Source organism: Magnolia sinica, chromosome 15, assembly GCF_029962835.1.
Source record: "Magnolia sinica isolate HGM2019 chromosome 15, MsV1, whole genome shotgun sequence".
In the NCBI taxonomy this organism is placed as follows: Eukaryota; Viridiplantae; Streptophyta; class Magnoliopsida; order Magnoliales; family Magnoliaceae; genus Magnolia; species Magnolia sinica.
This window is the reverse complement of record NC_080587.1, coordinates 71755795-71766852: the sequence shown is the minus strand read 5'-3', so window position 1 is coordinate 71766852 and position 11058 is coordinate 71755795.

The following is an 11058-nucleotide window of genomic DNA, read 5'->3' as shown; positions in this document are numbered from 1 at the left end:
ATATATGTTACGTCTGATAGCTCATTCCAGTTTGCAAGATATGTTTGTTTTAAGTTCTAACGGTCCGGATCACTTCCGCCTCCGATCAAACCTTTTCTGATCCATCTTTGTCATGAAACTGTCCACTACCTGATCTACGTCAGACTTTATTAAGTGGATATATTTTATTTATTTGTTGAAATAGCCCTCTCAACGAATAATGTTCAGATGTTAGAGATAGAGCCGTCCAAACAATCTTATTTTGAAACTTTAGCTTCACGGTAGAGCGATTTTCATAATATAACCGGTTGTATGAGTCAACTACACTTATTAGTTTATGGAAACCACTCAAGTCTGAGGGGCCTGCCCTGTTATAAATGTAAAATCCACTCCATCCATTAGATTATATGCTAGATATTAGGTCTTTAGGTCAAAAATAAGTTGGATGCAGGGCACTGATGGGCCACATTACATGGAATAATGGAAATGTCATGCCAACATAGGTTTATGTGTGATCCACCATGTCATCATACCCATTAATCAAGTTTAACCCATATTAAAAAAGACAGTGGTAAAAAAAAAAAAAAAAACCCCTTAAGTAGATCATAGTGTGTGTGAACAATAGAAGAATTGACACATGGTTCCTCTCTTTAGGATACAGGTCTTGCAGCACGTCTGATAGCTCATTCCAGTTTACAAAATACGTCCGTTTTAAGTTCTGACGGTCCGGATCACTTCCGCTTCTGATTGGAACTTTTTTGATCCATCTTTGTCATGAAGCTGTCCGCTACCTGCTCTACATCAAACTTATATTAAGTGGATATATTTTATTTATATGTTGAAATAGCCCTCTCAACAAACAATGTTCATATATTAGAGATAGAGCCATCCAAACAATCTTATTTTGAAACTTTGGCTTCACGGTTTAGTGATTTTCGTAATATAACCGGTTGTATGAGCCAACTACACTTATTAGTTTATGGAAACCACTCACCATGTTATAAATGTAAAATCCACTCCATCCATTAGGTTATATGCTAGATATTAGGTCTATTGGTGAAAAATAAGTTGGATGCAGGGCACTGATGGGCCACATTACATGGAATAGTGGAAATGACATGCCAACATAGGTTTGTGTGTGAGCCACCATGTGGTGTATCTATCATCAAACCCATTAATCAGGTTTAACCCGTGATATTAAAAAAGACAGTGGTAAAAAACCTTAAGTAGATCATAGTGTGTGAACAATAGAGGAAATGACACATGGTTCCTCTCTCCATCTCTAACAACCTCAAGAGAGGAACTGACACACATAGGGCCACCATGATGTATGTGTGACATCCATTCCGTTCATCAGTCTGGCAATCTCATTTTAGGACATGAGATCCAAAACTAGGGTAAGCCACAGCACAAGGCACATTTGGAACGAAAACGCCATTCATTAAAAAAGCAATCTAATCCATTCACAAGTCATCACCACTAAGATAAAAAAGATGACACAAATTTCAACCTCATCCAAAACTCTGGCAAGGCATTCATGACCACTATTTACACCCTGATCCATATCTAAAGTGGTAGACTGAGTAAAAGATACTTAGTTTCAACACTGAGGTCCTGGTATCAATCCCTAGTGGGGTGGCTAACAGTGAAGTGTGAAGTGGTTATATGTGTACTGAAAAGCTAAGAAACAAAACAAAAATAAAAAAAAATAAAAAAAATAAATTGTAAATTTATTTGGTTTTTTACCTTGTGTCCTAACACGAGCTTAGGCAGTGGACGGACAAAATGAATATAACACATACATTTTGGTGGCCCTATAGATCTGTTGACTAGGACTATCTCCATTAATAGGCTCGTCCATACCCACCAACTCTCTGGACTCAGTCCATCAAAGAAACCAAGTTCTTTAATCATGAATACGTCAACAAGTATTTTATTATAAGAGGGAAGGGTAATTTTTTTATTTATAAAAATATCTTATTTAATTTAACTATGGTTAGTTAAATATAAGGAAAGATTACTTAGTAAACTTTCTTAACTTAATGAAGTAGATGAATGACAACATTTTTTAAAAGGTATCAGAATGTAAATTACTTAAAAGGCAGGTGTGGTTTATAAAATTTCCTTTTTTGATTGGTGGGGAAGTTGTTTTTTCTGTCTTTAATCTCAAAACAGTGTAAAACGGCGTACTTGGACAAGATCCTGACCGTTCATCAGATGGAATCTGTAGTAAAGGGCCCATATTTAAAAAATCACAATAATTAGACAATCCTAACCACACGGATCCTGACCTAAAGAGAAAGTCCCACGATCAGAAGCTGAGGGATGATTAGATCAGGATTTTATTTATTTATTCTAGATGTGACTACGTGGACCGTCACTGTTTGGTCCACATGATAGACGGTCTAGATGTCAATCAAGTGTCCCATGTCTACAAAAAATTCGGTCAATGGGATTCGGTATCCAGTTTCATCAAGAACACTGATGTTAAGCTCCTACGTCACTGTTTACAAAATGGTGGTGACTGTCCAACAACATACTTAGTTGAACCGTGATCAAGACCATCGAAATTTCAGAGAAATCTGTGGATGATCATGACCCCAGAAATCGAACTGAGAATATACCAGTAACCATCTGATTTTTTTCCCTAGAATTTATTTTTACTTTCGACCATTGGTTTATAATCGCATCAATTGGATGGTTAGGACTCCTTGATCATTGTGATTTCGAGAATATACTCCATCCAGTATGTGACCCACAATTTGGATGGTCTGGATGGATCTACACCATTCCCACATACGAGAAAGATGAGTCGCCACCATTTTCAAGATGGTGGTTAACTATCACATGAGTCCTGACATGAAAATCACACTACGTGTGAGAGGGAGTACTTACGTGTGATAGGGAGTAGTTAGGTGAGACCCCGGACTCGCCCAAGACGGTGAGGCCCTTAGCTTGGGGCCTACCTTGATATATGTATTCTATATCCACACCGTCCATCCGTTTTTCCAGATCATTTTAGTGCATTATCCCAAAAATGAAGCAGATCCAATTATCAGGTGGACCATACGATAGGAAACAGTGTTTATTGAATCCTCTACCATTAAAAACTTCTTAGGGCGCAACTTAATGTCTCCGTAATATTTATTTTCCATCCAATCTGTTAATAAGGTCACATAAGCCTGGATGAAGGGACAAAAATAAATATCAGCTTGATCCAAAAGTTTCGTGGCCCATTAATGGTCAATCACCATTATTTCCTATGATTTGGTCCACTCGATAATTGGATCTGCTTCATTTTTTGAGATAATGCCCTAAAATGACCTGGAAAAATGGATGGACGGTGTGGATGCAGAATACGTATATCAAGGTGGGCCTCACGGTAGGGGTGTCTCCTAATCCGTTCCAACATGAGAGAGAGCATGTGAGGGCAGACTTAAAAGACTACTGAGTTGTTTGTTCTTTGAAGAAAGATAGATCCGTCCATGTCTATGACCGCAACTGGACTCAAACCAAGCACAGTCACAACGATAATACATGGAAGCTTCATCACACTTGCCTGGAAGAAAGTAGTACTTCATCATTTCCATCTTATCTTCATTCTCAGCTGACCCATTTACGTTGAATTCCTCATATACAAACCGTACTTGATTATCATAGGTGGGCCAATTTTGGCCCCACATCGGAATTTGCAGTTCAGATCCTGTGTGGGGCCTAGATCGACCCACCCTGTAAACACTAATTGGAATATACGATCATTATACAAGTCATCAAATACAAAAACCACAAGATAGCAGGGATCGAGCGCTATAAGTAGAGTTGGGCGTGGACTGAGTTAGGGCTGACCCCGACTTGATTCGGTTTTGAAATAGACCTTACCCGAACTCAATCTGACTCCGTACTAAGTCTAGCATGCTTGACATGATCCGAGTCCGGGTCTGGCCTAGACTTATTTGGACCAAGTCCGATCCAATCACAAGTACCGAGTCGGGTCGAATCGGCCCCGAATCAAGTCGGGTGCAACATGTAAAAACATGCTAAAATCACAACGCAAAACCTAGATACATCTGCAAATCTAGGTTTGTGTGTGTGTGTGTACAAATCGGGTTTCAAATCGAGTTGAGTCAGTATTGAGTTAGATGATTTAGATTTTGAGTCGAGTCGAGTCCAGATGAGCTACAGGATGACCTAAACTCAACTTGATTTGAGTTCGGATTGGATAAAGTCTACTTGGTTCGGATCGACTCACCCACTCGGTTTGAATTAGGTCGGGTCTAAACAAGTCGGACGAGTTGAGTCTACCGAGTCAAGTCATCGCCCTCCCAGCTCTAGCCATAAGTTGTCAAATCTCTCTCTCAAGCATATTAGGTGAGGAGGGGTAACATCCTAGTGGGTGAGGCCCAGAATGTGGGGGCCACCTCAATGTATATGTTATTTATCCACTTTGTCCATACATTTTTCCATATCATTTCAAGGCATGGTCTAAAAAATGAGGCAAATCCGAATCTTAGGCAGATCACACCACAAAGAAAATAGTGGTGATTAAACGCCCACCATTAAAACTACCTAGGGCCCATTGTAATGTTTACTTTCCATCCAAGCTATTCACAAGGTCACACAAACATGGATGAAAGGGAATACACAAATAACAACTTGATTCAAAACTTTTAGCCCCCAAGAAGTTTTTAATGGTGGGAATTCAATCCCTACTGTGTGGTCCACCTGAGACTTGAATCTGCCTCATTTTAGGGACCATCCACTAAAATTATTTGGCAAAATGGATGGATGGCATAGATATACAACACATATATCAAGGTGGGCCCCACTGTGAGGGCCTCACCCACTGAGATGTTACCCTTCCTCTAATCCACGCTCCATTATATTTCTATTTGTGTGTAGCATGCGTAGCTGCTGCCGTAACTCTATTTACATTAAATACAACTTTAAGGTAGACGATGATAAGGTAGATTAATTTTCTAAAAAGATACTTCTCTGTTGGAAAAAAAAAAAATCAAACTTTCATTATTGGTTTGATGGTGAAAAGTTGTCCAATTTTTCTCCAGTCTTCTTCAAAAAATATAACCATAACTATGCACACGTACACAGAAAGAGAGAGAATTCCTTAACACGAGAACCCACAAAAACCCTACGACAATTTGCTTCAGGTTATGTGTATATGCAGCTTAGGTCATACAAGCCCCTCGTCGGGTGGGAGACTCTAAGGAGTTTCAACTCCCGGTCAAGGGTTCGAGTACCCATGGGTGGTGAAATTCCACCAGCGTGAGTCTGTGTGGGTTGTGTGTGCGTGTGTTAAAATTTATTTTTTTTAAAAAAAAAAAAATCCCCTTGTCAGGCTTTGGATGAAGGGTTGGGCAAAAAATTATGTTGTTTTACAACTCAAATCGGGCCGGTGAAAATTAAGGGTGGGTGTTCGCTTCCACTTTTTATGGCCCAGTTGATATATTCATCTGATTTTTGAGCTCGGAGAGGTGCATGAGATTACTCTATAAATTGTGTACACATCACATGGGATGAGTTTTCAAAGGGTTCTTACAAGTTCTAATGAAAACTCTTATCTTACGAGAAATTTTATATATAAAGAAAGATATGCTCACACGCAATTAGTTGTATATCCGATTAGTTGGCATCTGGGGGCCACCATAGTATTTATTTGACATTTTGTCCAACCAACAAAATTATCCCACCATAAAAATAAAATGTCAAAAAATCAAGACAATCCAACCATGAAAATGAGATGCTCTACATAAATGAAGAGATTTTAATTGTTGTTTCATGGAGTGGGAAACTTGGAGTTGAAGAAAAGATTCTTCACATTATCTTATTCAAAACCGTGCATGAAACCTTCATCTGACGTAGCTCCTGAGTAATAAAAAAATATTATTTTTTAAAATTATTTTTATTGTATTTGTATAAGACCGAATCCATTCAACTTCTAAAAGGATTATTAATTCTTAAATCCGTAACTTTTTGGATGAATCCTTCCTCAGTGGTCTAACTTTTGGAGGAACCTTTTTTCGGTGGGGATTTGAATGAGTGGTTGTGAATGGTTGACGTTTTAATCTTTCTAACTTGCTCTACAAATGGATGTGTGTAAGGTCTTATGTCCAGCCAGTCGGACCACAAGTTATAATACCTTCCAACCTAAAGTTTATGTGACATCCAACCCTTAAAATAGATTGACCCCACCACGAGATTTCCTGGTTTAAACATCAGCCTTATCTAATTACCAAATGGGCCACACCGTATAAAAAATTCTCAAGCATTAATAAATAGAAAAACACAAGTGTGGTCCACTCAATAAGTATTTGTTACTGATTTTTTGAAAGGATCATTCTCGTGATTGGGAAAACCTATTGGACGGGTTGGATTTTGTACAGACACGAAAGATTGGAAGGTATCAGCTGGTTTTTACTTGAGACCTTTGGTGTGAGAGAGATGTACAGAACTATGAGTTGTTGCAGTGGTCCTATACAGTTAAAGAGTCCAGTCGCTTAATCGGGAGACATTTCTAAATTGATGATCCAATTCATCATTGATTTGGCCTTATCGAGGAACAAGAAACCACCTTACCTTTTTTATAGCCATCCATTTTCCAAGTCATGAATAGAATGGCTAGGATTGCCTAACAAATGTGATTCTTTAGAATCATAACCAATCCATGATGGTCACTAACCAATAGATGGATCAGATTGTTGATTAGACCTATTTTTATGTAAATGATCTCAACCGTCCATTTTAAAGACCATTGATTAAATGGTTAGTATTCGTTGTATTAGTTCCATGCTTGCATGGTTACCCATGAAATGTGCATTGGACTTTGTGAACAGTTTAGATCAATGAATTGGACAGTCAAAGTGTCCTAATGCACTGGGAACACTATAACTTATAGTGCTCTCAGTCTAGAGCAATGGATTGGAGAGTCAAAGTATTCAGAGAAATATTCAATCAGTTCATCTTAACTATCTATTAATTCCAAAACTCAGACTACTGTGCAAAAGATGGTACTGATGATCCAATCCATCCTTGATTTGTCTTCATTTTCTGTAGCCATCCTTTTTACCAAGACATGGATGGATGGCTATGATAACAAAAGTGACACTTTGGAATCATAAGCAATCCATGATGGTCTCTAAAATAGGTGGATCAGATTGTTGATTGGACCTATGCTTGTGTAAATGATGATCTGACCATCCATATTAAAGACAATTGATGAATGTTTAATCTTTGTCAAATTGGTATGATGCTTGTATGGTGGCCCATGAAGTGTGCATTGCATATAATGGACAATCTAGATCAATGGATTGCACAATCCAAGAATCATAATGCAGTGGGAGCAACATGAGAGAGATCATAATGCAGTGGTAGCAACATGAGAGAGAGAGAGAGAGAGAGAGAGAGAGAGAGAGAGATGCTCCAATGCATTCAAAGTATAGCAAGTTATAGGGCTCCTGATTGTATCTGCTTTTTGATAAACTGAAAAAATAATAAGCTATGAAAACTTAAAAGTGCTGCTATGAACAAGTGTTAAATTATAATTTTGAAGTATTTTTAAAGATATTTAGTCAAAAGTGAAAAGAAATTTTAATGCACCACTACTTCCAGCATTCAACATTCGGCATTAAGTGAAGGGAGGGGAATTATATCTATATTTTTTAGTGAAAATTAATTTGAACACTTAATAATTTTAATTTGTCAAACAATCTGAATTGTATTAGTGCTGAAAATAAGTGATAAATCTTGAAAATAAGTTTTGTCAAATGGCAATCTATTAATCTAAACTGTTCATTAGGTCCAACTAAGCACATCACACTAATCTGACAATTATGAGCCACTCGATCAATGACCTAAAATACAGAAAGGTCAAGATCGATTACATCAAAATAGGTCCTAGCAACTCATTGATCTATTTGTTTGTTAGAGACTATGGTTGATTGTTTATGATTCCACAATGCCACTTTTGTCGATAAACCTTAACCATCCTGGGAGGGGATTAGTGTTACCTGAGTGGGTGTTACCCGAATTGTGTGGGGGCCACCTTGATGTAGTTGTTGTATGTACATGCCGTAGATCTCTTTTTTCCATCTTATATTTAGGACATGATTCAAACCTTTAAGAAGATAAAAATCTAAATGGACCACACCACTAGAAACGAGGATGAATAGTACGCTACCCCAACTCGAACTCGAGTCAAATTGAGTCCAGCTTGGCCCAACTTGGCTTGGCTCGGTCAGCAGGGCCTCTGGATACACGTACTTAATGGAAAAACGATGGACACCGAGGGCATCAGTTGTGGTCGAGGACCCTATGATGCCTAAGTCAAGTTAACGAACTTAGGATAGATGTGCCTAGAGCCAGGATTCTGGTGGGTACCTTTTTTCTCAGGCGGGGAGATATATTTATAGGTTTTCTAAGTAGTTTGTGTATCTGAGTAGATCCGCTAGATACGTTGGAAGAGCCCGTATTGGAGTAAATCTGCTCTCGATAACATCTCTGATTTTTTCTCGATCGGTGTGATTTTCGGCTAGGATCTTGTCGGGTCGATCTTACTCTTATATGACATGAGATTCTTTCCGGATATTTCTGTTCAGAGGCTGAGGTCAATATCCGAGGTTAACCTCAGTTAAACAGCTTAGTCGAGATGATCAAGTTGGTTGATGAATCTTATTATCGAGCTCGGTTGATTGGTTCAGCTTAGCCAATGAATCCTTTGCTCAGCTCGGCTTTTCTGATAATAGACACATCGGTGGGGGTGTACACGAGTCGATCCGAGTCGAACTGGGCTTAACCCGGCCTGGCCCGATCACCAGCCGAACCCGGCCCGGCCCGATCACCGGGCCAACATGTCTAGCCCGAACTCGGCCCTGTCAGCAATCAGGGGAGTTCAGGCCGAGTTCGGGTCAGTTTCATGAGAAGGGCTTTAACAGGTAATCTGCGTCCTATTACAAGGCCCTTGATTAACGGTTTAAATAGTTGAACTATAGACTCCAAAAAAAACTAACTAGTCAGGACATTATAATTCCTTTTTATATTTGGATGAATCTAAGTCGTTCAAGTTATACGGTGAGGTGGATGAGTCACTGTCACTATAAATATGCATGGTGAACTATCCCAGAAGGGTAAAGGGGAAAGGGACGAGTAGGGTTTTGAATACACACACACACACACACACACACACACACACACACACACCCCACTCGACCGAGTCGGGCCAGGTCTAGTCAGGTTACAGACCGAGTCGGACCGAACTGAGACCTATCCGAACTCGGCCCGAACTCAATTTCGAGCTAAAGAAAATGGCATGTCCCGACCCGAACTCAGTTCTGGATCGAGTCGAGTCGAGCTTCTTCGGGCTGAGTCGAGCGAGTTAACCGGGCTAGCCCGGTTCGTGTACAGCCCTACACATCAGTGGCTTGAGAAGATTGCTCCGCTGGTTCTTTGTTATGTGTTTCATATGTCTGGTCAGTTCGATTTTTCCCATAACATATAGTATATATTATAAAATATAATATAATATATATAATATAATTTATTTAAATATTCATATTAAATGAACTAAATCTGAGTCTAATTGATTCAAACCAATTCAAGTTCGAGTCAAGTTCCGAGCCAAGTCGAGTTCAGCCTAGCTTAGACTGGGCTCAAAAAAAAATTGACCTCAAAAAATCAGCTCGAATTCGGGCGAGTCGAGCTTTTCCAAATCAAGTCGAGCAAGTTCATCGAGCAAACACAGTTCGCATACAAGTCTAGTGATGAATGACCATTAAAAAAAACTTTCTGTAAGTCACATCAGTTTTGGATCAAGCTGATCTTCGTATTTTCTCATCTTCATGACATGATCATTTATCAGCAAGTTGGGATGGAGAAACGGATGGACAACCGTGGATATACAACACATCATCAAGGTGGGCCCCACTGTAAGGGTAGAAAGGGGTATTACCTGGGTAACACATAATCGTCTCCCAACCATGGCTTAGAAAAGACACTGTTAGAGAAGATAATGCCAAATCGAAGATGGGTTTTAGAACCCATGACCTCTGTGTTAAAATTCCTGTGAATCTACCACCGAGACATGAGTAAAGACCCAATTTTGCAGTGCATGCTTGCACTTCATAAATTAGGCAGGGGGCAAAATAATAAGAAATAAGTTCATAAATTAGGCAGAGTCCAAAATAATAATAAGAGCTAGTGTGTGTTTCTCTCGTTCCGAATATCTTTCTCATTTGGCATACATTCTGGTACATTGGTTCTATTGTCTCCTTAGGAGCGCAGCTTAAGAGAGATTGTGATTAGAGCATCCTGGCAGCAGATTTTCATTATGGTGGGGAATTTTTTATTCCCACCACAATCCATCAAATTGTCCAGATTCCGGTCCATGCCCTGATTTCTGGACCACAACCCTCCCACAATGCATCAAATGGCCCAGAATCCATATAACCACATATAGAGTGACCGGGATGAGAATGGCATGTTTCTTTCTTCCATCATCCATGCTAATGATATGGAGGTGGCAGTCCAAAAATGCCAAGTAACCCAAAACCAGGTTTTTAAATCTCAAATTGTATCAATTGTTACAATCCATTCATAATGGGCCATTTTGGACACTAAAATAATAGCCGCATTTTCTAAATAGCCATGGAAATCTCACCCACCGACTGCCATTGTATAATGGAATAGTGGTCTATGTTACCATCCACCCAGCAAGTAACTTCTAACCTGTCATGTGCGTGCAACCTACCGTCCAATAGGTTGGCCCCAGCATGAGGATCCTTGTACCTAACTAAGCCCAATCCACTCATCAGATGGGCCACAATTGTATTTTGTTATTGATCAACCACTAGACACTTTTTACTGTCAGGCCCACCTGATGAGCCACAAATAACACGTCTTTCAAGTCTCCCAATAAAATGCAATTTTTTTGCTGTGATTTGGTGGGGGGAAAAACACAAAACCAATGCCCATTTCCGGATAGATTAGATTTTTAAGCAACAGCCATATGAGCACAGGGCCAGTGGCTATGTAAAACAATTGCCAACCATTGAAGAGGGCAGCAGGCAGTAA